The sequence below is a fragment of the Cetorhinus maximus genome, chromosome 1, assembly GCF_964194155.1.
Source record: "Cetorhinus maximus chromosome 1, sCetMax3.hap1.1, whole genome shotgun sequence".
Taxonomy (NCBI): domain Eukaryota; kingdom Metazoa; phylum Chordata; class Chondrichthyes; order Lamniformes; family Cetorhinidae; genus Cetorhinus; species Cetorhinus maximus.
The window spans coordinates 168,521,499-168,548,473 of NC_135879.1; the positions used below are offsets into that span (position 1 = coordinate 168,521,499).

The window sequence follows — 26,975 nt, forward strand, 5'->3', positions numbered from 1 at the left end:
ATTGTGGATCATTTCCAAGGTCCTGACACACAAAATATGCAATGGCAACTGATATAACTATGAAATGCAGTCCAGTTCAAAGAAAATGTCCAACATGTAAACCCTGAAACAGGAAATTATATTTTATCCCCCACCCCACCCCACCCCCACCCAGTGTTTTACAATATCTGCATTATTTGTTGTTTTCTTCTGGTGTCTCTCTGAATGTGGCTGAAGCTTTTTTTGGCATTCTTCATAAATTGTTCAAGTCAGAAAGAACATGGGCTTCTAGTTGTCCAGAACTTTTTATCACTAATACTTCACATTATTTCAAACCACAATTTTAATCTCACCGCACATTCTGATATTTCATAATAATCTGTTTCACCATCCAGGGACTGGCTTGAGTATCCATCTTGGTACAAAGTGACAATCATTTAATATGAAGAATCACATATTGGTAACCATGGTTCCCCAAAATCACTCCTAGCTCAGAAGTTCGAGATTTTTCATCTGCTGCAATGATTTTCAGGCAGAAGCTAATAAGTCAAAGTTGTGGCTCGACCTCCTACGCCTTGAGAAGGGGAGAGTGAATTTGGGAGATCAGGCCAAAATCACTGGAGGATGAGCAGGGAGCAGAGTTAGATGACAAAGTGCTTTTGCAGTTGCTGCCTTGTATCACTGTTTTATCAGAAATTATTATAAACACCCTGTTATATAAAGCAAAATGCATTCAGATTATTAAACTACATATGTTACAAAGTTCTGTACCTGTAGAGTAATCAAAATTACAGAGGAATTGCTGGAATTCTCAAACAACAATTAAAAAGGCAAGGCCATTTGAGGGGGCTTTTAGCTCTGTGCATTTAGTGAAAGTTTGCTTCTTTTTTAAAAAGACACGCACACTCGGCCTGCAAGTTTATTCCTATTCGTCCTTTTGAAAAAAATAATCAACAACGCTCTTGAAATGTTTCACATTGTCATTAGACAATAGTTGTATAAATTACACTGAATGTACTTGCTATGTCTGTGTGAGCTTTGCCTGGAGATTTCCTTCAATTTAATTCAAAGCAGTTTCAGTTACCATATGTTTTTATTGCCTCACCCTTTGACAATAAACATCAGTAGCTGGGGAAGAATCAGTGCAGGCCATGGGGATCTGGTATATGTAAACATGTGGTATTCTATAGATCCTGGAATAGTCCTGGCAGATTGGAAGGTGGCAAATGTAACCCCACCATTAAAAAAGGAGGGAGGGAGAAAACAGGGAATTACAGGCTGGTTAGCCTAAGTGGTAGGGAAAATGCTAGAGTCCATTATAAAGGGTGTGATAACAGAACACTCAGAAAAGATTAACGGTATTAGAAAAAGTCAGCATGGATTTAATCAAGGAAAATCATGTTTGGCAAACCTACTGGAGTCTTTTGAGGCTGTAAATAACAGAATAAATAAGGAAGAACCAGTGGATGTGGTGTATTTGGAATTTCAGAAATTTTTTGATAAAGTCCCACATAGAGGTTAGTGGTTATGGAATGGTTAGGAATGGTTAGGAGGATGTAAAGAGGCTTCAAGGCAATTGAAACAGGTTCAGTAAGTGAGCAAATACATGGCAGATGCAGTATAATGTGGGTAAGTGTGAAGTAATTCACTTCGGTAGTAAAAACAGAATGGCAGAGTATTATTTAAATGGTGATAGATTGGGAAATATTGATGTACAAAGGGACCTGGGTGTCCTTGTACACTAGTCAGTGAAAGCACGCATGCAAGTGCAGAAGGCAGTTAGGAAGGCAAATGGTATGTTGACCTTCATTGCGAGAGTACAGGAACAAGGATGTCTTAATGCAGCTGTACAGCGCCTTGGTGAGACCACACCCGGAGTATTGTGTGCAGTTTTGGTCTCCTTACTTAAGAAATAATATACTTGCCATAGAGGGAGTGCAGCGAAGGTTAACCACGCTGATTCCTGGGATGGCAGGATTGTTGTATGAGGAGAAATTGGGTCGACTAGGCCCGTATTCACTGGAGTTTAGAAGAATGAGCGGGGATCTCATTGAAACGTATAAAATTCTGACAGGACTGGACAGACTGGATGCAGGGATGATTTTTCCCCTGGCTAAGGGGTCCAGAACAAGGGGTCACAATCTCAGGATACAGGGTAGGGCATTTAGGACTGAGATGAGGAGAAACATCTTCACTCAGAGGGTGGTGAACCTGTAGAATTCTCTACCACAGAAGGCTGTGGAGGCCAAGTCACTGAAAATACTTAACAAGGAAATAGGTTTCTAGACACTAAAGGAGTCAAGGGGTATGGGGAGAGGGTGGGAGTATGGCGTTGAGATAGAGGATCAGGCATGATCATGTTGAATGGTGGAGCAGACTTCAAGGGCTGAATGGCCTACTCCTGCTCCTATTTTCTAAGCTTTCTATGGGCAGGTGTTTTGGGTCCAAAACAAAAACAGAATTACCTGGAAAAACTCAGCAGGTCTGTCAGCATCGGCGGAGAAGAATAAAGTTGACGTTTCGAGTCCTCATGACCCTTCAACAGAACTGAGTAAAATTAGGAGAGGGGTGAAATATAAGCTGGTTTAAGGGGGGGAGGTTGGGGGGAGAGAAGTGGGGGGTGGGTGGTTGTAGGGACAAGCAAGCAGTGATAGGAGCAGATAATCAAAAGATGTCACAGACAAAGGAACAAAGAGGTGTTGAAGGTGGTGATATTGTCTAAGAGAATGTGCTAATTAAGAATGGATGGCAGGACACACAAGGTACAGCTCTAGTGGGGGTGGGGTGAAATAAGACTAACAGGGCATAAAAGGTATAAATTTAAAAATAATGGAAATAGGTGGGAAAAGAAAAATCTATATAAATTATTGGAAAAAATAAAAGGGAGGGGGAAGAAACGGAAAGGGGGTGGGGATCGGGGAGGGAGTTTAAGATCTAAAGTTGTTGAACTCAATATTCAGTCCGGAAGGCTGTAAAGTGCCTAGTCGGAAGATGAGGTGCTGTTCCTCCAGTTTGCGTTGAGCTTCACTGGAACAATGCAGCAAGCCAAGGACGGACATGTGGGCAAGAGAGCAGGGAGTGTTAAAATGTCAAGCGACAGGGAGGTTTGGGTCTTTCTTGTTTGAGCAACAGTGATGCCAACAGATTTTAAAACACTGAGCTTCTGAAGGAAAAGTAGGATAATTTGTGTTTTAATTTGAAAGGCTGTGTATGCAATTGAATATACAAATAGTAAGTAACGGCAATGGTTCAGTGGATAATTGCACCACTTTGTATAAAGACCAGGAAGGTACAATATTCATTGTCTGATCTGTTTTAAGTTAGTTGATCTTAGCTGAGGCAAGAACTTCCATTTATAACACACATCATCACATTCTGTCAGAAATGTCCCAAAGTACCTCACCATGCAATGAATTACTTTGAAGTGTGGTTGCTGTTATCATGTTGTATATGCAGATCCTGATAGTCCAGCCCCAAAATTCAGCCAGATGAGTGCTATTTAAGTTGATGGGGTAGAAATTCATTTAGACCCATTTTTAAGCCCAGAATTGCCACTGCACAGTCAGAACATACCCCGACCCAGGAACCCAAGTTAGCCAAAAATTGCTCCTCCTTTCAATAAGTTTATTATGCAGCTGGTGTCTACATTACCTCCATGGACAGCTTATCCATTTTGGGAAACTATTTTTGGGCTCTTGCCTCAGTAGCAGCAACCCTTAGCTAGGTGCTAGGAATGAACAGAGCAGGAGGGAGGCTAATTCAGCTGACAGGAGAATGGTGAAACTGGGAGGAGCACTGCTGGTCCTCCTTGGTCCACGTGAATCCTTTTAAAATTTGAATTTATTTTTTGGAGGTGCTCACATTCTTGGCTGTATCCATTTCTGCCCCATTCAGGGCAGCTCAATTTCTCAAAGGGTGCTGAAACAGGTATTAGGCCCCTTATTAGCATATACAAAGGCACTAATGCCCAAACGCATTATGATGGACATTTCTCAGATATCTTTGGGACGTATCTGAGAAAGGTAACTTCTGTCCCCATTTTCCATCAATAGCGTAATGATGACTCATTTTAAAATGTGGAAAAATAATAGGGCAGTAATAGTGGGAGGAATTCTTAAAATGCATCCAGAAGAGCTTTTTAAGCCAGTACATAGGAGGTCCTACAAGAGAAGGGGTGGTCCTGGACTTAATTTTAGGGAATGAAGCCGGGCAAGTGGTAGAGGTATCAATGGGGGAGCATTTTGCAGATAGTAATCATAGCTCCGTTAGATTCGAGGTTGTTATGGAAAAGGACAAGGATGGGCCAGAAATCAGAGTTCTAAATTGAGGGAAGGCCGATTTTAACAAGAGCAGATATGATTTGGACAGAGTGGACTGGGAGCAGCTACTTTTAGGTAAATCTGCGTCAGAGCAGTGGGATTCATTCAAGAAGGAGATAGGGAGAGTACAGGGCCAACATATTACAGTAAAGATAAAGGGTGGGACCCAACAAATCCAGGGAACCCTGGGTATCGAGGAATATACAGGATTGGATAAAGAGAAAAAGGGAGGCTTATGGCAGATACCGAGGGATCAAACCAACGGAAGCCCTAGAGGAGTATAGAATGTGTAGGAGGGGATCTTAGAAAGGAAATTAGGAGAGCAAAAAGGGGGCATGAAAAAACATTGGCAGGTAAAGTAAAGGAAAATCCAAAGTTATTTTCCAAGTACATTAAGAGTAAGAGGATAACTATGGAAAGAGTAGGGCCCATTAAGGACCATTCTAGTAATTTGTGTGTGGAGCCGGAAGACGTAGGTAGGGTTCTAAATGAATACTTTGTGTTGGTATTCACAAGTGACAGGGACGATGTGGATATGGAAATCAGGCAGAAGGACTGTGATATAATTAAAGAAATTAGCATAGAAAGGAAGGAGTTCTCAGTGGTCTGGCAGGCTTAAAAGTAGATAAATCTCCAGGCCCGGATGAAATATATCCCAGGCTGTTGAATGAGGCAAGGGAGGAGATAGCAGGGGTGCTGGCAATAATTTTCAATACCTCTCTGGCCACAGGAGAGGCGCCAGAGGACTGGAGGACAGCCAATGTGGTACCGTTATTCAAGAAGGGAGGAAGGGATAAACCAGGGAACTACAGGCTAGTCAGTCTAACCTCAGTGGTGGAGAAACTATTGGAAGCAACTCTGAGGGACAGAATGAATCCACACTTGGAGAGGCAGGGATTAATCAAGGACAGTCAGCATGGTTTTGTTCAGGGGAGGTCATGTCTGACCGATTTGATTGAATTTTTCGAAGAGGTGACCAGGTGTGTAGATGAGGACAATGCATTTGACGTTGTCTACTTGGACTTCAGCAAGGCTCTTGATAAGGACCCACATAGGAGGCTGATAACGAATGTAAGAGCCCATGGGATCCAAGGCAATTTGGCAAATTGGATTCAGAATTAGCTGAGTGGCAGGAATCAGAGGGGGATGGTCGAGGGGTGTTTTTGTGACTGGATGCCTGTGTCCAGTGGGGTTCCACAGGGATCAGTGTTGGGTCCCTTGCTGTTTGTGGTATATATAAACAACGTGGAAATGAATGTAGGAGGGTTGATCAGTAAGTTCACAAATGACACAAAAATTGGTGTGGTGGTAAATAGTGAGGAGGATAGCCTTAGTTAACAGGAGGATATAGACGGGCTGGTCAGATGGGCTGATCAGCGGCAAATGGAACTTAATCCAGATAAGTGTGAGGTGATGCACTTGGGCAGGGCAAACAAGGCACAGGAATACACGATGAATGGTAGGACCCTGAGAAGTACCAAGGATCAGAGGGATCTTGGTGTGCTTGTCCACCGGTCCCTTAAGGTAGCGGGACAGGTAGATAAGGTGGTTAAGAAGGCACATGGGGTATGTGTCTTTATTAGCTGAGGCATAGAATATAAGAGCAGGGAGGTTATGCTGGAACTGTATAAAACGCTGGTTAGGCCACAGCTAGAGTATTCCGTGCAGTTTTGGAATCCGCATTATAGGAAGGATGTGATTGCACTCGAGAGATTGCAGAGGAGATTTACCAGGACATTGCCTGGGCTGGAGAGTTTTAGTTATGAGGAGAGATTGGATAGGCTGGGGTTATTTTCCCTGGAACAGAGGAGATTGAGGGGAGACATGATTGCGATGTCTAAAATTATGAGGGGCATAGATAGGGTAGACAGGAAGGAACTTTTCCCCTTGGTGGAGGGGTCAATAACCAGGGGGCATAGATTTAAGGTAAGGGGCAGGAGGTTTAGAGGGGATGTGAGGAAAAACTTTTTCACCCACAGGGTGGTGGGAATCTGGAACTCACTGCCTGAAAGGGTGATAGAGGCAGAAACCCTCATAACATTTAAGAAGTATTTGGATGTGCACTTGCGATGCCATGGCATACAAGGCCATGGGCCTAGTGCTGGAAAATGGGATTAGAACAGTTAGGTACTTATTTGACCAGCGCAGACTTGATGGGCCGAAGGGCCTTTTTCTGTGCTGTAGACCTCTATGACTCTATGACTCCAAATGGTCAAATTTTCCTCACCCTTGCCTTTGGGGAATGCTCATTTCCCTGTGTGAAAAGTATCGTTGCTGTAGTTTTGGACATGAGTTTTCTTTGCTGTAGTTTGTACAGATTCTTTTTAAGTTGACTGCTTTGTAAACAGACTGCTGTGGTTCACTGTTGAAGTAGGCTTTCCTGTTTGCTAAGTAAGTCCTGCTGTAAGTTCTATCTTGTCTCCAACTCATTAGCTGGGACTGTGATGCCAATAGACATTCTGATTTGTTACTTGCCAATTTTGCATTTTTTGTCAACCTTGTGAATTGGAGAAGACTGTTTTTAGCAGTCAAGCTCCTTTGATGAGCATTTAATTGGAAATGTTAGTATCAGACAACTGAAATATACGAAAATGAATGGGATTTAAATTGACTGGATACACATATAAAGACCAAAGTTCAGTCAAGGGGGTCATCCGACCTGACTGTCTGCCCCTCTTCCGTGGCTATGTTTGCGGCCAGGTGGCCCTGGAGAAGGAGCACGTGGTGCCACTGGTACTCCTGAGACCTTCCATGACCAGTGGGCACTGCAGCGGATAGAGTGCATCATCAGCCCCAGGAACACCATTTTGATTTGTTTTAGTTAAGTTTCCTTTGATAGATTTATTTTTGTTACAGTGCCCCATTAGGGGCTGTCACCCTCTCTAATTAGTTTATTTTATTTATTTTTGGTTTATTTTAAAAGAGGATATAAAGGTAAAGGTTCCCTCTGAATGTTGCAGTTATTTTGCGCAAAATAATTTCCAACGTGCTGCAATGAGATTAATTGTTCTTGATGGTGTTGGTTAAGGGAAAGTGTTTGGCAGAACACAGGAAATGCTCTTACTTTTTAACAGAATCTTTGACATCACCCTGAACCACACAGATGGAACCTCAATTTAATGTCTCATCCAAAGGACAGCACAATTTTTTTTTATTCGTTCATGGGATGTGGGCTTCGCTGGCTGGGCCAGCATTTATTGCCCATCCCTAGTTGCCCTTGAGAAGGTGGAGGTGAACTGCCTTCTTGAACTGCTGCAGTCCATATGGTGTAGGTACATCCACAGTGCTGTTAGGAAGGAAGTTCATGGATTTTGACCCAGTGACAGTGAAGGAACAGTGATATATTTCCAAGTCAGGGTGGTGAGTGACTTGGAGGGGAACTTCCAGCTGGTAGTGTTCCCATTTATCTGTTGCCCTTGTCCTTCTAGATGGTAGTGGCCATGGGTTTGGAAGGTGCTGTCAAAGGAACCTTGGTGAATTACTGCAGCGCATCCTGTAGATGGTACACACTGCTGCTACTGTGCGTTGGTGATGAAGGGAGCGAATGTTTGTGGATGTGGTGCCAATCAATCTGTCCTGGACGGTGTCAAACTTCTTGAGTGTTGTGGGAGCTGCGTTCATCCAGGCAAGTGGGCAGTATTCCATCACACTCCTGAGTTGTGCCTTGTAGATGGTCGACAGGCTTTGGGGAGTCAGAAGGTGGGTTACTCGTCACACGATTCCTAGCCCCTGACCTGCTCTTGTAGCCACAGTATTTGTGTGGCTAGTCCAATTCAGTTTCTGGTCCATGGTAACACTCAGAATGTTGATAGTGGGGTTAGGGTTAGTGGGGGATTCAGTGATTGTAACGTCATTGAACATCAAGGGGTGATGGTTGGATTCTCTCTTGTTGGAGATGGTCACTGCCTGACACTTGTGTGGCACGAATGTTACTTGCCACTTGTCAGCCCAAGCCTGGATGTTGTCCAGGTCAAGAATGGTGCTGAACATCATGCAATCATCAGCGAACATCCCAATTTCTGACCTTATGATGGAAGGAAGGTCATTGAGAAAGCAGCTGAAGATGGTTGGCCCTAGGACACTACCGTGAGGAACTCCTGCAGTGATGTCCTGGAGCTGAGATGACTGATCTCCAACAACCACAACCATCTTCCTTTGTACTAGGTATGACTCCAAATAGTGGAGAGTTTTCCCCCTGATTCCCATTGACTCCAGTTTTGCTAGGGCTCCTTGATGCCACACTCGGTCAAATGCTGCCTTGATGTCAAGGGCAGTCACTCTCATCTCACCTCGGAGTTCAGCTCTTTTGTCCATGTTTGATCCCAGGCTGTAATGAGGTCAGGAGCTGAGTGGCTCTGGCGGAACCCAAACTGAGCATCAGTGAGCAGGTTATTGCTATGCAAGTGCTGCTTGATAGCACTGTTGATGACCCCTTCCATTACTTTACTGATGATGGAGAGTAGACTGATGGGGCGGTAATTGGCTGGGTTGGATTTGTCCTGCTTTTTGTGTACAGGACATACCTGGGCAATTTTCCACATAGCCGGGTAAATGCCAGTGTTGTAGCTGTACTGGAACAGCTTGGCTAGGGGTGCGGAAAGTATTGGAGCACAAGTCTTCAGCACTATTGCTGGAATATTGTCAGGGTCCATAGCCTTTGCAGTATCCAGTGCCTTCAGCCATTTCTTGATATCACGTGGAGTGAATCGAATTGGCTGAAGACTGGCAGCTGTGATGCTGGGGTCCTCCGGAGGAGGCCAAGATGGATCATCCACTCGGCACTTCTGGCTGAAGATTGTAGCAAATGCTTCAGCCTTATCTTTTACACTGATGTGCTGGGCCCCTCCATCATTGAGGATGGAGATATTTGTGGAGCCTTCTCCTCCAGTGAGTTGTTTAATTGTCCACCACCATTCACGACTGGATGTGGCAGGACTGCAGAGCTTAGATATGATCTGTTTATTGTGGGATCGCTTAGCCCTGTCTATCACTAGCTGTTTTTGCTGTTTGGCACGCAAGTAGTTCTGTGTTATAGCTTCACCAGGTTGACACATCATTTTTAGGTATGCCTGGTGCTGCTCCTGGCATGCCCTCCTGCACTCATCATTGAAGCAAGGTTGATCCCCTGGCTTGATGGTAATGGTAGAGTGGGGGATATACGAGGCCATGAGGTTACAGATTGTGTTTGAGTACAATTCTGCTGCTGCTGATGGTCCACAGTGCCTCATGGATGCCCCATCTTGAGTTGCTAGCTCTGTTCAAAATCTATCCCGTTTAGCACAGTGGTAGTGCCACACAAGACGATGGAGGGTATCCTCAATGTGAAGGCAGGACTTCGTTTCCACAATGACTGTGCAGTGGTCACTCCTACCGATACTGTCATGGACAGATGTATCTGTGGCAGGCAGGTTGGTGAGGATGAGGTCAAGTATGCTTTTCCCTCTTGTTGGTTCCCTCACCACCTGCCACAGACCCAGTCTAGCAGCTATGTCTTTTAGGACTTGGCCAGCTTGGTCAGTAGTGGTGCTACCGAGCCACTCTTGGTGATGGGCATTGAAGTCCCTCACCCAGAGTACATTCTGCACCCTTACCACCATCAGTGCTTCCTCCAAGTGATGTTCAACATGGAGGAGCACTGATTCATCAACTGGGGAAGGGCGGTACATGGTAATGAGCAGGATGTTTCCTTGCCCAAGTTTGACCTGATGCCATGAGACTTCATGGGGTCCAGATTCAATGTTGAGGACTCCCAGGGCTACTCCCTCCTGACTGTATACGACTGTGCTGCCACCTCTGCTGAGCCTGTCCTGTTGGTGGGACAGGACATACCCAGGAATGGTGATGGTGGTGTCTGGGACATTATCTGTAAGGTATGATTCCATGAGGATGACTATGTCATCTCAAGCTGTTGCTATGCCATCTCAAGCTATTGCTTAACTAGTCTGCAAGACAGCTCTCCCAATTTTGGCACTAGCCCCCAGTGGTTAGTAAGAAGGACTTTGCAGAGTCGACAGGGCTGAGATTGCTTTTGTCATTTCTGGTGCCTAGGTCGATGCCAGGTAGCCAGTCTGGGTTCATTCCTTTTTTGTGACTATCTAGCAGTTTTTTACAACTGAGTGGCTTGCTAGGCCATTTCAGATGGCGTGTAAGAGTCAACCACATTGCTGTGGGTCTGGAGTCACATGTAGACCAGACCAGGTCATTTCCTTCCCTAAAGGACATTAGTGAACCAGATGAGTTTTTACAGTTGACAATGGTTCCATGGTCATCGTTAGACTTTTAATTCCAGATTTTTATTGAATTCAAATTCCACCATCTGCCATTTGAGCCCTGGTCCCCAGAGCATTACCCTAGGACAATACCACTATGCCATCACCTCCCCTAAATTAGCAATGCAGCACTCCCTCATCACTGCAAGTAAAGGCTAAAACTAAGAAAAAGTAAGACTTATATTTATATCGCAGCTTGCACAACCATAGGACAGCCCAAAGCATTTTACATCCAATTAAGTACTTTTTGAATCATACTTACTGTTATAACGTATGAAACATGACAGCTAAGATGTGTATTGCAAGATCCCTTAAACAGCAACCTGACAATGACCAGATAATCTGTTATAGGGGCATTGGTTGAGGGAAGAGCATTGGCCAGGAGACCAGGAGGGCTCCCTTGCTCTTCTTCAAAATAGTGCAGTGGGATTTCACATCTATCTGAGAAGGTAGACCAGGTTTTGATTTAACTTCTTATCCAAAAGACCGCAGCTCCAACAGTGCAGCACTGCCTCAGTACTGCACTGGAGTGTCAGCCTAGATTTTGTGCTCAAGTCTCTGGAGTGGGACTTGAACCCCATAATCTTCTGAGTCAGAGGTAAGAGTGCTACAAACTCAGCCAAGCTAACAGTAGAGGTGCTGCAATTAATCTCAGCACCCAATGAAGTTAACAAATGTAACACTGCCATTCGAGAAAGGAGGGAGGGAGAAAACAGGAAATTACAGGTCAATTAGCCTGACATCGGTCATCACGAAAAATACTAGAATCTATTATTAAGGAAGTCTTAAAAATGTACTTAGAAAATCATAGAGCAATCACACAAAGTCAATACGGTTTTATGAAAAGGAAATCGTGTTTGACAAACTTCAGAGATTTTTGAGGATCCAACTATATATCTCCTTCTCTTAAAACCATATTGACTTTGTCTGGTCACATCATGATTTTCTTAGTACATTTTTAAGACTTTTAAAGGGAACCAGTAGAAGTAGAATACTTGGATTTCCAGAAGTCATTTGATATGGTGTGGCAAATAGCTCACCTCCTGACTCACCCAAGCCAGTCCACCATCTACAAGGCACAAGTTAGGAGTGTGATGGAATACTCCCCGCTTGCCTGGATGAGTACAGCTCCCACAACACTCAAAAAGCTTGACACCATCCAGGACACAGCAGCCCACTTGGTTGGCACCACATCCATCACCTCAAACATTCACTCCTTTCACCACTGATTTGCTTTGTTTCATTTTTTCACCCTTGTTCTCTTGTTTTCCTTTGCTTTCAGGCATCAACTATATAGGACCCTGCCATTTTGGGCAATTTGGGCAATTTTGGGCCCCGTATCTCAGGAAGGATGTGCTGGTCCTGGAGAGGGTCCAGAGGAGGTTCACGAGAATGATCCCAGGAATGAAAGGCTTAACATATGAGGAGCGTTTGAGGACTCTGGGTCTATACTCGATGGAGTTTAGAAGGATGAGGGGGAATCTGATTGAAACTTACAGAATACTGAAAGGCCTGGATAGAGTGGACGTGGGGAAGATGTTTCCATTAGTAGGAGAGACTAGGACCCGAGGGCACAGCCTCAGAGTAAAGGGAAGACCTTTTAAAACAGAGATGAGGAGAAAATTCTTTAGCCAGAGAGTGGTGAATCTATGGAATTCATTGCCACAGATGGCTGTGGAGGCCAAGTCATTGAGTGTATTTAAGACCGAGATAGATAGGTTCTTGATTGGTAAGGGGATCAAAGGTTACAGGGAGAAGGCGGGAGAATGGGGTTGAGAAACTTATCAGCCATGATTGAATGGCGGAGCCGTTCGATGGGACGAATGGCTTAATTTCTGCTCCTATGTCTTATGGTCTTATGGTCATTCACACCTCCTCTAGACACATATTTTATTTCTTTATTTGTCCCATTATCATGCCCTTTGGCCTTGTGCCATGAAACCTTTTGTCATTTAATCTCTCCTTCCTTCCACCCTGTCACTGACCTTCCCTTTTGTTTTTCTTCACATTCTCCCTCCTACCACCTGACCACCACACCCCCCCTCCACCCACCACTTTCACTTCTTTAAAACCAACTCATTTCTAACTTCTCCCAGTTCTGATGAAAGGTCACTGAACTGAAAAGTTCACTCTGTTTCTTTGTCCACGGATTCTGCCAGACCTGCTGCATACTTCGAGCATTTTCTGTTTTTATTTTTTTCTAAAGTGAGAAGATTCCATCCTCTGAATCTTGTTTACAGTCACATATTCCAACAAGTGGTAGGATGCACCACAAGACATCCTATAGTGCAGTACTGAAGATGTGCTATACTATCAGAGCTACCTTTAGGATGAGATGTTAAACTGAGGCCCTGTTTGCCTTCTCAGATGGACGAAAAAGATCTCATCACACTATTTTGAACTTCTCTCCTGGCCAACATTCATCCCTCAACTGAGGTTAAATCGTTCTCATCTCTGAGTTAGATGGCTGTTGGTTTAAGTGCCATATGGCCATGAACACAAAATCAAGGCTGACAATCCAGTGCAATACTTTTTTCTTTAGCATGTCTTCACACACTTTTTTCCATTTCAGGAATTGTGGAAGGATTCGTGGGCTGATTGAACTGTGCCATGAACACTCCTTCCATGGCCAACAAGCTCTAAAAGGGACTTGACCCCAGAAGTTGAGATGCTACCACTGCACTACAAGACATCCTATAGGGCAGTACTGAAGATGTACTATACAATCAGAGCTGCTACCTTTTGGGTGAGATGTTAAACTGAGGCCCTGTTTGCCTTCTCAGGTGGGCGTAAAAGATCCCATCACACTATTTTGAACTTCTCTTGGTGTCCTAGCCAACATTCATCCTTCAACTAATATCACTAATAAAACAGGCCATCTGATCATTATCACATTGTTGTTTGTGGGACCTTACTGTGCACAAACTGCCTGCTGTGTTTCTCTACATTACAACAGTTACTGCACTTCAAAAGTACTTCATTTGCTGTAAAGCACATTGAGACTCTCTGAGGAAGTGCAAAGCGCTTTAAAATTGAAAGGTCTTTCTATCAGGGCCATAGATTTTCAAATTAGGGTCCACAACAGCATCATTAAATATCTGTCCATCTTTCTCAGCATGCTGCATGGGGTCCCAAAAACCCACAGCTCTGTGAGAGTAATTACACCATGTTTGGAAGTATGGGGCCATGCAAAAAGAGAAATTGGGACAGGACTTGATTCCACTGGTTATTTACCCTTTCTGACATCTGTCGGTTTTCCTACCAAATGGAAGGATCTGAGTTTCATGTGTCAACCCACCCTACAACTGAGCATCAGTAAAAGAAGTCGGAATGATGGGATGATGTAATTTGTTTATCTAGCAGATAAGCACATGAGGAAGAAAGGAATAAGAGGTTATGGTAATGGGGTGTGACGAAGAGGGATGGGAGGAGATTTGTGGGGAGGATAAACCTTGTCATGGATCAGTTGAGCCAAATAGCCGTTTTTGCGTTCTACATTCTATGCAACTTGCTGAAATTCCTGCCAGTTCCCCGCTATTGCTATGTACACCATCATCACCATGAGGACAATAGTGGAAATGTGATCCATAGCAGTTTGGAAAGGCTAGATGAGTTGTTAGAAGGTAACCAGTCTATTGGAAATCTGCCACTTTTTAACAGTTTGAAAAATCTTCGGCCAACACACCTGGCGTTGCACAGCTGCTGCATGGCTCTGCAATCAGGTACCTCCCCTTTATTGAGCTGGCACCAAGTGCACCACAAAAGTCGCAGGTACCTGCCCAATTTACGCTTGTGCCCTGATGCTAGGATTTCAGTTTAGGTGAGGAGTGCAACATGCCTGCAGCCAGGCATTCAACTGTGCCATTCAATACATTATTTACATTATCCTACACAAGAACCAAAGGATGTTACTGCCTAGAAATAGGCATTTGATCCATGAAGTCTATGCCAGTGTTTTCTCGTGTGATGATTTTCAAAGTATCCTTTGGGGGTCCATGGAGACATCCCAGGGATCCACAAAGTAATCTAAAGAGTAAGATTCAGAGACTTCATGAAGAGAGGACTTTTCAAAATAACTAGGGCATATCAAGGAAATCAGTTTGCCTACTTTTATCTGTAGATCTTTAATGTATTATTCATTTTTAATTTCACTCCTTTAATGCAAGAGTGGTCTGGAGCAAGCAAATAAGCAGCATCAGGAGGCGGACTTGGTGCAAGCTGGGAGGCAGGAGCTGAGTGCAGCCACTATATGTGAGGAGCGGAGCGGACATGGAGCAGCGCTGAAAGCGGAACAATGATTTACAATGTAAAGAACCATCTGGTGGTCTCCTGATCTCTGCCAACTTTGTGTTGAATACTGGAACAGAATTGACTGAACTATTCTAAAGTGCCAGTGAACATATAATATGGAGGTTATTAAAATACCATGCTGTTCCCAATTGTTCCTGATACATGCTGTCATGTAGCTGATACCAATCCCAAAATAAATACTAGATTTGCTACTGGGAAGACTTGTGAGAACATGAAGTTTACTTTATGGATTTTGATTGTCATGCAAGATTCATTCACAGCTTAGAATCAATTTACAGCAACAAAATAAATTGCTCGGATTGCTGGACATGATCAAACACAGCCCCCACTACTCCCAACATACCTCTAGTCATGTTTCACTGAAACATTAGCTTGAACTGGAATATTCCAACTACCACCTTCCTCCAAGTGCAGTAGTTGAATGCTGGGAACAATCCAACTGAGAAAGCCTCAGAATTTGATGGCTTTTCTGCTGAGTTCTTCAAAGCCCTATTACCAGAGTTCATTTCTCTATTACTGAAACTTCTACACCATGTATTGAAGATAAAGACCCATTAAGATGCTATCATTGTAGACATAATTATTTTAACACATGAGAAGAGTAAAGGCCCCACGATTATTATTGCGCTAATCATATAAACCTGTATCATTCCTCAATGAGGATTATAGAAAAGCAATCTCTTAGCTTTAAACCAGATGAAATCATCCTTGGACTGTTTCATGCAGACCAAACAAACTTTATACAGGTTTTCCCTCTCAAGGAGCACTTGGGCCTGAATTTCATGCTTGACGTGCACGCCAAGTCAGCGGGAGCGGAAGCGGATGTGGAATCCACTCCCAGCCACGGTTGTGTTGCAAATAGATGCCGTGGAGCTGGAGAGCTGCCACCCACCTCGTTCAGCGGTCGTGGAGAGGCTGGGGTCTCTGATGGAAGTAAGAGTGCAGTGTACAGAGGTGAGAGTGTCGGATTGTGCAAACATTCTTGTGTAATCTCATCATTAATGGGAGCCTCAAACCTGGAGACCCCATTGATCATTGAAAGGCAATGGCACCATGATGCAGATCCCCATTGTCTCACCAGGGTGCCTGGCATGCACAGTGACTTTAACTAATGACATCTCACGCTAATTAAGGTCCATCCAGCATGAAACGCATCTTCTCAATGGTCAGGAAGGGCTGGGCGGGGGTGGGAGCCTGTTGAGTGCCAGGTCCAATGTCGACCCGGCAGGCATTTTAAAATGGCAGAGGCAGCTCCCTGAAGGCTGCCAAGAGAGAATCTTTAGAGTCTGTCCAGGAAACCATTTCTTTCGAACAATGACCTCACCAACGGCTGGAGGCGTCAGGCGGGCACTTGACCCCCTGCGTTTCTTGGATGAGTGCCTCTTGGTCCTTGTGGGGGAGGTCAGTATCAGGCTGGGCACTCTACTACCCAGGAAGGGCAGGAGGAGGCACTGCACCTGACCAAAAAAGCCTGGGAGGAGGTGGCAGCCAAGGTCAGCAGCCACGACGTTGTGCAGTGCACATGGGTGCAGTGCTGCAAAAGGTTCAATGATCTGCTGTGCTTGGCAAGGGTGAGTACCGAGTTGGCGTGGATGAATGTGGAGAAGTGTTCAGGGCTGGCCACCCCACCCCACACCCCCCTGCGGAGCTCAGCGGTGTTAGAGCCTGAGTGCCAACTGTGACTGACACAGGCGCTAGCCAAGGGGGTGAGCCCCTGGTTGCTTGGTCTGAGTGACTTGTGGGTCGAGGGCCAAGACTCGGATGTGCCCTGCAAGGTTTCCTGGGGGCGGGGGTGGGTGGGTGGCGGGGGGGTTGCCTGGCTACAATGGCGCTGCAGGTAGAGAGTGGACAAATCAATGCTCCTTGGTCATTTCAGAAGAGAAGCCATAACACCAACGAAAGGACTAAGATAGGTGGAGGCCCCCCAAACCTCCTCATTCTGATGAGGTGCGAAATGGATGCCATGGAGCTGGAGAGTCGTCACCCACCTCATTCAGTGGTCGTGGAGAGACAGGGGGTCTCTAATGAAGGTAAGAATGCAGCGCACAGAGGTGAGGGTGTCGGATTGTGCAAACATTCTTGTGTAGCCTCATCATTAATGGGAGCCTCAAACCTGAAAGACCATGGCACCATGATGCAGATCTCCATTGTCTCACCAGGGTGCCTGGCATGCACAGTGACAGTGTGATGACTTTAACTAGTGACATGTCGTTGTTCTCCCCTAGAATAGCCAGCTCACCCACAAATGCAGGAGCCTGAAGAGCCACCCTGAGGACCGCTGGGCTTTAGACGCACCTGCGTCACACCCCTACTCTGCACCAAGCACTAGCACAGATACCAGAACTTCAGTGGGCATTAGACCATCAGCTAGAATGTCAGTGCACAGTGGTGAGGGCACTTCACACTTGCTTGAGAAGCAGGTGGAGGCAGATAGAGCCCCAGACACCAGCAGTCGGAGGACTGCTGGAGGCCAGGATGATGCTGATTTGAAGGTAGATGATGAGCCTCTGGTGTCATCCATTAGGCAGCAGATGCTGGATGTCCAGTGGGATGTGCGGGGAGATCTGGCAGAGAGGGAATGCATGCCATGGTCTCTGTTGTGGAGGAGTCCATATGGAGCATGAGCACTGCATTGACCCTCATGGCCGAGCGCACTGCCTCCTCCATGGAGAGAGTGGCGACTCTCATGGAGCGGCAGCTCCAGGGACAGAATCAGAGGTACCTGGGGTTGCGCTCGTACCTGCAAGCCCTCACACAGGCATTGACCTCAGGGGGTCAGTGCCAGTGTGGGAGATGGATGAGGCACCCAGTATCCCAGCTAGGTGCCTGTCCGTCAATGGCGAGCAGGGAGGTCCAGAGCGACCTCACGTTGGCACACAAGCTGCTTGTCGTCTCTGCAGGCTCTCAGGGTGCTCTGGATGACGGCAGCAGCTCCTCCGCCCCTCTGCCAGTGACCATGGCATCTGATGAGGCTGCAATGACTGGGGAGATGCCAGCCATGGCACTGGCTGCTCCCTCCCAGGCGGGGCCAGCACAGGCTCCACTGGCCAGAGGACGACCACCAAGGTAATCAAGGCCAACAAGATAGCAGAGTCAGCAGGCTGTCTCCAATGTCGCTGTCAGTGAGGGGAGGGCACCAAGACATAGCACTCACAAACATAAGTTTAAGGCACCATGAGCAGAAAAGGGACTGTTCACGGATGATCTTCTGTTCTGCCATGTTTTGTTAATATGTTTACTAGTGTGATCATTAACATCAGGTATAGTCATGTTCATTTAATTCTGAGTGTCACCATGATATAAATTTTGCTTTTGTCTTAATGGCCTGAGTATACTTCACTTGTTTTGTAGGCACAGGGCACATCAGTATCTCATGCTGGATGTGAGTGGCTCTAAACTTTATTGCACAGGCACTGCCTGGACTTTGGGTTCAAAGGAAAGGGTCATCTCAGACATCCGGGATGGAGGCGGCAGCCCTGGCATGAGGTGGAAGTAGACCTTTGGCAACCTAACAGAAGGAGTGTTGGATCAAGGTGTCCCTGCCTCTCTGAAGGATCCAGAGGGCTGCCTCCACGCCCTCAGCACTCTCCTCACTGTGCTCCTCTTCTGACTCACCACTGGATTCATCATCTGGGTTCTGTGGAGCTGCCTCAAGACCCTCTTCCTCCAGTGGGTCCCTCCTTGCCAGAGCGAGATCATGGAGAGTACAGCATGCAACCACTATCAGTGACACCCGCTCTGTAGCGTATTGCAGTTCTTCCCCTGAATGGTCCAGGCTTCGGAAGCACATTTTCAGAAGACCTATGGTTCTCTCTATCACTGCCCTTGTGGAGGTATGACTCCATTATAACGCTGCTCTGCCTCTGTTCTTAGGTGGCGGAGAGGCAGCATAAGCTACCTTTTCAGCGGATAGCCCTTGTCACCCAGCAGCCATCCATCCAGTCGGGCTGAAGCACTGAAGAGCCTCGGCACCCATGAGTGGTTGAGGATGTAAACATCATGGCAGCTCCAGGGTACCTTGCACAGACTTGCAGAATTTGTGTCTTGTGGTCACAAACTATCTGGATGTTCATCAAGTGGAAGCCCTCCCTGTTGACGAAGGCACCCGGCTGACCCGCTGGCGCCTTGATGGCCACATGTGTGCAATTGATTGCACCCTGGACTTGGAGGAACCCAGCAATCGCTACAGACCCTCTGGCTCGCTCAGCCTGGCTGGTCTTGTCTGTACGGAAATGAATAAATGTCATTACCCACCTGAACAGAGCATCAGTCACCAGCTTGACACAACTGTGGACAGCTGACTCCACAAAGATCCCCCACTGACCCCTGGAAAGAGCCGGAGGCATCGAAGTTGAGGGCCACTGTGACCTTCAGAGCCACTGGCATGGGGTGTCCACCCACACTGTTGGTGATCTTGGGCCGAATCATCTGACAAATGGAGGTCACGGCCTCCCTGGAGAGGCAGAGTCTCCTTGGGCATTGCACCTCAGACATATTGAGGTAGCTGCATCACTGCCTGTAAACCCTGGCAGCAGAATAGTGGCATCTTCTGCAGCTCCTTCTGCCTTGGACTTCCTGCTGGCCCTCCACCCATTGTGCCTACACCTCTCCTCCTACAGGTCGCTCCCCTGGAAGCTGCACAGGGACATCTGGCCTCCTCTCCCTTCTGCCCCTCTCTTCCTCTTCAGAGGAGGTGCCACCAGCGGAGGACATAGTCCCCGTTACCAGGAGGCTGGTCCATGCAGTCAAAATCCTCCAGGGGCGTTGTAGACACCGATAAGTCTTGAAATGAAGCCTGGAAATGCTAAGTCTGAAGCTCAGAACAAAAATGACACTGTCAAGTTCAAATAAGCAACCAGCAGCAAACTATCTCCTAAACTCCTCTCACTGGCAATGCTGCTGACCTGTTTTATCCCGCCCTTGGATGAGGTTTCGTTAAAAGTGGGCTGCCCGCCTGCCCGTGTGATGAGCGCAAATTTGCACGGGCAACATAAAATCGGGATCAATTGCCTTTTTGGCAGCCTTACGTGGCCTTTTAATTGTTGGCAGGTGTGGCTCTGATGCCAGCGTGTGCCCGCTGACCTAAAGATTGCTCGCGTGTGGGATGATGTTGGGACACTTGCCCGACGTCATCTTGCGCTATTTCATGTCCGTTTGGGTCGTGCGCATGCCTGCCTGCAAGACACAAAATTCTGGCCTTGGTGTTTGGTTAAGGTGATGCACCACTATAATTGGACCAATGTATCGTGCAATCAGGATATACAGTGATTCCAAAAGCTATGTACGGAAATGTGCATTATTATAGAATCATAGAATGATTACAGCACAGAGGGAGGCCATTTGGCCCATCATGCCCACACCGGCTCTCTGAAACACATGACAACTCGCATTCCTCCACCTTTACCTGTGCTGTGTGAAAAAGCTTTTCCTCACGTCACCTCTGGTTCTTTTGCCAATCACCTTATATCTGTGTCCTCTGGTACTCGACCCTTCCTCCCTATCTACTCGGTGATGTAACTCCTAACCTCTCATGATTTTGAGCACCGCTATCAAATATCTCAACCTTCTGTTTCCTAAGAACAGCCCCAATTTCACCAATCTAACCACGTAACTAAAGTCTCTCATCCACAGAACCATTCTCAAAAATCTCTTCTTCACCCTCTTGAATGCCTCCACCTCCTTCCCAAAGTGTGGTGCCTAGGATTGGACAACACAATACATCAGTTAAGGAGTGTTTTGTAAAGGATCATCATAATTTTCTTGCTTTTGTACTCTATGCCCAAATTTATAAAACTCAGGGTATCTTATACCTTATTAACTGCTTTCTCAAATACCCCTGCCATCTTTGTGGCAATTTGTGCATATTTACCCCCAGGTCCCTCTGCTCTTGCAGCCCCTTTAGAATTGTATCCTTTATTTTTATATTGCCTATCCTTGTTCTTCCTCTCAAAATGTATCACTTCACATTTTTCTGCACTAAATTTCCTCTGCCACACATCCACCTATTCCACCAACCTGTTTATGTCATCTTGAAGTTTATCACTATTCTCCTCATAGCTCATCAGTAAATTTTAAAATTGTGCCCTGCACACCCAAGTCTAGGTCATTAGTATATATCAAGAAAAGCAGTGGTCCTAATAACGACCCTGAGAAACCTCAATATATACCATTCTCCACTCTGAAAAACAACCATTCACTGCTACTTTATACAATCTCATAAAAATCTATATCCTGAATTACAATGAGCTCCAATTGGCTGCAGGCGGGACTTCCATCCCTCACCCAGGAGGAAGTGCTGCTTAGAGAGCTGCCGACCAGTGTTGCAGTGGATAGAAAAGGAAGTTCAAGAAGATGTAGAAAACTAAGTCCGGGAACAGGAGACCCGAGTAAGCTCAGGGAGTCCCAGGACGGGGAGGGTAGGGAAGGCCTAGGAGCGCACGAGGTGGCCAATTGGGTCTCAGGGGAGAGGCCGGGGAGGAAGGAGGTCTGGAGTCCACTGGACCTTAAGGTCAGTGGGGGATGCCCAACTTCAGAAGAGGGCTTCTAATGGAGGCGCTCTCCACCTCCCCCCCAACCCCTACTACCCTTCCAGTCCGAGATGTAACTTTGATAATTTTGGTGCATTTCAGGCTTCCCCCACGGAGGTTCAATCTTTCCACTGCCCTAGAAATTGAGGCTGGACTGGAAACGGCCCTTAAGTGTCTATTAATTGGTCATTTAAAGGCCTCAATTGGTGCAAGGATGGGCTTCCCATCCGAAGTCTTGCCCGTCCCAGGGTAAAATCGCTGTGTAGTTGGGATGGGTGGGAACCCAGAGGGAATCCCATCCCTTCAATTTCACGCTTTCCCCCACCTTCAAACCCACCGGTGGAGGAGCATAAAGTTCAGACCAATGTGATTGCTCCCTTAATCGATCAATGGCTTCTTAAAATAATGAACATACCGATTTATATATAATAGCTTCATTAAGATATGTATGAATGTACAATTGAATGTATAAGTTTCATAAAATATAACTTTATATTCTTAAAAATACCATAAAATGGAAACTTTAGTCAAGTAAAATGCCAGAAGACTGAATAAACAATTTCACCCATTAGAAAGTAGTTTTGCAGCTTGTTCTCACTGAAGAGGTGAGCAACAGGCTGGTAACAAACAAAATTTCACAAACAATGCAAATGCTGTGTTAGTTTTGCAATGTCTTATTGCTTCCATCTCTACCATTGTCCATTATAGAAACATAGAAACTAGAAGCAGGAGTAGGCCATTCAGCCCTTCGAGCCTGCTCCACCATTCAATGTGATCATGGCTGATCCTCCATCATATACGCCATATTCCCGCTTTCTCTCCATACCCCTTGACGCCCCTAATATCCAAAACATTATCAATTACTTTCTTGATTATACTCAGTAACCCAGCTTCCACAGCCTTTTGTGGTAGAGAATTCCACAGGTTGACCCACCCTCTGAGTGAAGAAATATTTCCTCACCTCAGTCCTAAATGGCCTGCCGGTAACCTGAGACTGTGGCCCCTGGTTCTAGACTCCCCAACCAGGGGAAACATCCTCCCTGCGTCTAGTCTGTCTAGCCCTGTTAGAATTTTATACGTTTCAATCAGATCTCCTCTCATTCTTCTAAGCTCTGGTGAATACAGGCCCAGTCGAACCAATCTCTCCTCATATGACAGTCCTGCCAGCCCCGGTATCAGCCTAGTGAACCTTCACTGCACTCCCTCTATGGCAAGTATATCCTTTCTTAGGTAGGGAGACCAAAACTGCACCCAATACTCCAGGTGTGGTCTCACCGAGGCCCCATATAACTGAACTCAAATCCTCTTGCAATGAAGGCCTACTTACCATTTGCCTTCCTAATTGCTTTCTGCACCTGCCTGTTTACTTTCATTGACTGGTGTACAAGGACACCCAGATCCCTTTGTACATCCACATTTCCCAATATATCACCATTTAAATAATACTTGCCTTTCTGTTTTTCACACCGAAGTGTATAACTTCGCATTTATCCATGTTATCCTGCATCTGCCATGTGTTTGCCCAGACACACAACTTGTCTAAATCACCCTGAAGCCTCCTCGCATCCTTCTCACAGCTCACAACCCACCCAGTTTTGTGTTGTCAGCAAACTTGGAAATATTACATTTGGTTTCCTCATCCAAGTCATTTGTATATTTCTTGAATAGCTGGGGCCCAAGGACTGATCCCTGTGGTATAGTGTCACCGCCTGCCATCCGGAAAAAGACCCATTTATTCCCACTCTCTATTTCCAGTCTGTCAACCAATTCTCAATCCATGCCAGTATATTGCCCCCAATCCCATATACTTTAATTTTGCCCACTAGCCTCTTATGTGGGACGTTATCAAAAGTCTTCTTGAAATCCAAATACACCACATCCACTGGTTCTCCCTTATCTATTCTACTAGTTACATCCTCAAAAAACTCCAGTAGATTAGTTAAGCATGATTTATAAACCCATTCTGACTTTGTCTAATCCCGTTAATGCTTTCCAAGTGTTCTGTTACCACATCTTTTATAATAGGTTCTAGCATTTTCCCCACTACTGATGTTAGGCTAACTGGTCTGTAATTCTCTGTTTTTTCTCTCCTTCAAATAGTGGGGTTACATTTGCCACCCTCCAATCTGTAGGAACTGCTCCAGAGTCTATAGAATTTTGGAAGATGACCACCAATGCATCCAATATTTCGAGGGCCACTTCCTTTAGTTCTCTGGGATGTATATTATCAGGCCCTGGGGACTTTTCAGCCTTTAACCTCATTAATTTCTCTAGCACCATTTTTTTACTAATACTAATTTTTTTCAATTCCTCCCTCTCACTAGGCCCTTGGTTCCCTAACATTTCTGGGAAATCTTTTGTGTCCTCTTTTGTGAAGGCAGAACCAAAATATGTGTTCAATTCTTCTGCAATTTCTTTGTTCCTCATTTTAATTTCCCCTGTTTCTGACTGTAAGGGACCTACATTTGTTTTTGCTAATCTTCTTCTCTTCACATATTTATAGAAGTTTTTACAGTCAGTTTTTATGTTCCCTGCAAGTTTACTCTCATACTCCATTTTCCCCTCTTGATCAATCTTTTTGTCCACTTTTGCTGAATTCTAAACTGGTCCCAATCTTCAGGCTTGCGGCTTTTTCTAGCAATTTTATATGTCTCCTTTTTGGATCTAATACTATCCTTAATTTCTTTTGTAATCCATCGTTGAGCCACCTGTCCTGTTTTATTTTTGTGCCAGACAGGAATAAATAATTGTTGTAATTCATACATACGTTCCTTAAATATTAGCCATTGCCTATCCAATATCAATCCTTTAAGTAAGGTTCCCCAATCCATCATTGCCAACTTGCGCCTCATACCCTTGTAATTCCCTTTATTTAGATTCAGGGACCTAATTTCGGATTCAACTTCTTCAATGGACAATTCTATCATTTTATGGTCGCTCTTCTCCAAGGGGAATAATATTGTTAATTAATCCTTCCTCATTGCATAATACCCAGTCTAGGATAGCTGCCCTCTAGTTGGTTCCTCAACATATTGGTCTAAAAAACCATCATGTACACACTCCTGGAAATCTTCCTCCACAGTATTATTGCTAGTTTGGGTTGTGCAATCTATATGTAGATTAAAGTCACCCATTTGTACCCTTATTGCATGCATCTCTAATTTCTATTTAATGCCTTCCCTTACATCTCCATTACTGTTTGGGTGCCTATAGACAACCCCCGCCAAAGTTTTCTGCCCCTTGGTGTTTCTTATCTCCACCCAAACAGATTCCACATCATGATTTTCCGAGCCAATATCCTTCCTCGCTGTTGCATTGATTTCCTCCTTTATTGACAATGCTACCTCACCTCCTTTCCCTATTTGTCTGTCCTTCCTAAACATTGAATACCCCTGGATGTTCAGTTCCCATCGTTGGTCAGCCAGCCATGTCTTCGTAATTGCAACTATATCATAACCGTTTATATCTATTTGCACTGTTAATTCATCTACCTTATTGCAAATGCTCCGCGCATTAAGATACAATGCTTTTAGACTTGTCTTTTTAACCTTGTTAGTCATCTTAGCTTTATTTTGCGCTGTGATCTCATTTGTTTCTCGCCCTTGCTTTTTCTGCCTTTCACGTTTGCTTCTTACTTTTCTGTCTTTCGCTTCTATTCTTGTTTCCCCCTCCTCTGTCTCCCTGTTCAGGTTCCCATCCCCCTGCCAATCTAGTTTAAGCTCTCCCTGACAGCACTAGCATTATTGTAATCATTTTAATAAAACAGTCATCTGTCAGTCCTATGTCAAATTCTACTTTTTCCCAAAGTTTTGATACCTTTAGGGCACTTTGCTAAGTTGCATCTATTTCTCCCTAACATTCTTTCCAATAATCTTGTGCACTCAGTTGGCTGTTGGAAAGTTGCTTGGCTTTTAACTGTACTTTAGTGCAACTTTTCAGCATAAGATAAACATGTTAGAAGTTCATCATTTCAGATGTTTGTGGAAAATCTTATTTTGTACTACACTAATTCACTTTAATAAAACCCAAGAAGCCAATTAAATTAGTCCATTTTTTGAGCAAACTTGACTTTTAACCTAATTTATGCAGTAACAGATAAAAAACATGATATATTTGTTCAAGATAGCCTCGGAAAACAGTTAACATTTCAAATGACAAATCATGTTTAGGTAGTGCCCGGAAATAGTAATAACACAATTGATTTCATAATATGTATATTGTATCTAAAATCTTAGTTTATAAAGTACAAACTGTCCTTTATATATAGAACTCCAAGTATATATGAGTAAAAATCTAAGAAACAGGAGTACAGTGGAAATATGTTAAATATGGAAATAGGTTAAAAAGGCATTCTTTCACACAAGAAGCAAATGCAAGAAGCTGAGGATAATGTACTCTAATTTGCCTAAACAAAATGATGGATGTATAGAAATCTAATTTAGACAATGTAACTGAGGCAGTTTGGCTAGTAAGTACTTCACAGGTCAGCATCAAGTCCCTTTTTCTTGAACTCATTCCTTGTTAAAGCAGAAAAACGTTCAAAATGATTCATTATTCTGAAGGTATTACAAGAAGATATAAATGGTTCAGTGACTGTGTTGAATTTGTATAATACACTAGTTAGACCTCATCTGGAGTACTGCGTCCAGTTCTGGGTGCCATACTTGAGGAAGGATGTGAAGGCATTGGAGAGAGTACAGAGGTGATTCACAAGAATGATTCCCAGAATGAAGAACTGTAGCTGTGAGAATAGATTGGAGAGGTTGGGACTGTTTTTCTTGGAGAAAAGAAGGCTGAGAGGAAACTTGATAGAGATATTTAAGATCCTGAGGGGCATGAACAGGGTAAATAGTGAGAAACTGTTTCCACTCAAGAGAACATCAAGAACTAAAGGGCCAAGATTCAAAATAATTGGCAAAGGGAGTAACTGTGATGAGGAAAAATATTTTCACCCAGGGGCTGGTTGGAGTCTCGAAAAAAACTTCCTGAAAGGGTGATAGAGACAGGATCGATCGAGGTATTCAAACGGGAATTGGATTGCTTATGGTATAGCATATGGTAGGGGGAATTTAAAAATAAATATTCGGCTTGGGCTCTGTTTTGTTGTTTTACAGATTTTTCTTCTCTTCTGTACTTTTACATAAAGAAAAAAATATGCTAAAAATGAGTACTGATTTTAAAAACACAACTTTTTAGTTGTGGGTGTGGGAAATTACATATTTCCACTGTACTTCTGTTTCTTAGATTTTTACTCATATATACTTGGAGTTCTATATATAATGGACAGTCTGTACTTTATTGACTAAGATTTTAGATACAATATACATATTATGAAATCAATTGTGTCATTACTATTTCCGGACACTGCCTAAACATGATTTTGTCATTTGAAATGTTAACTGTTTTCCGAGGCTAGCTTGAACAAATATATCATGTTTTTTTATCTGTTACAGCACAAATTAGGTTAAAAGTCAAGTTTGCTCAAAAAATGGACTAATTTAATACACACTACAACTAAAATAGACCTTATACATTGACATCATAGGACTCCACTTCACATGAGCTACTAA

General features: G+C 44.5%; 1 protein-coding gene across 2 annotated transcripts in view; it reads right to left on the minus strand.

Annotated features, from left to right (window-relative positions):
* The window catches only part of LOC144685179 (interleukin-6 receptor subunit beta-like), a 154,408-nt gene that overhangs the window by 122,580 nt on the left and 4,853 nt on the right, over positions 1 to 26,975 (minus strand). The window lies entirely within an intron of this gene.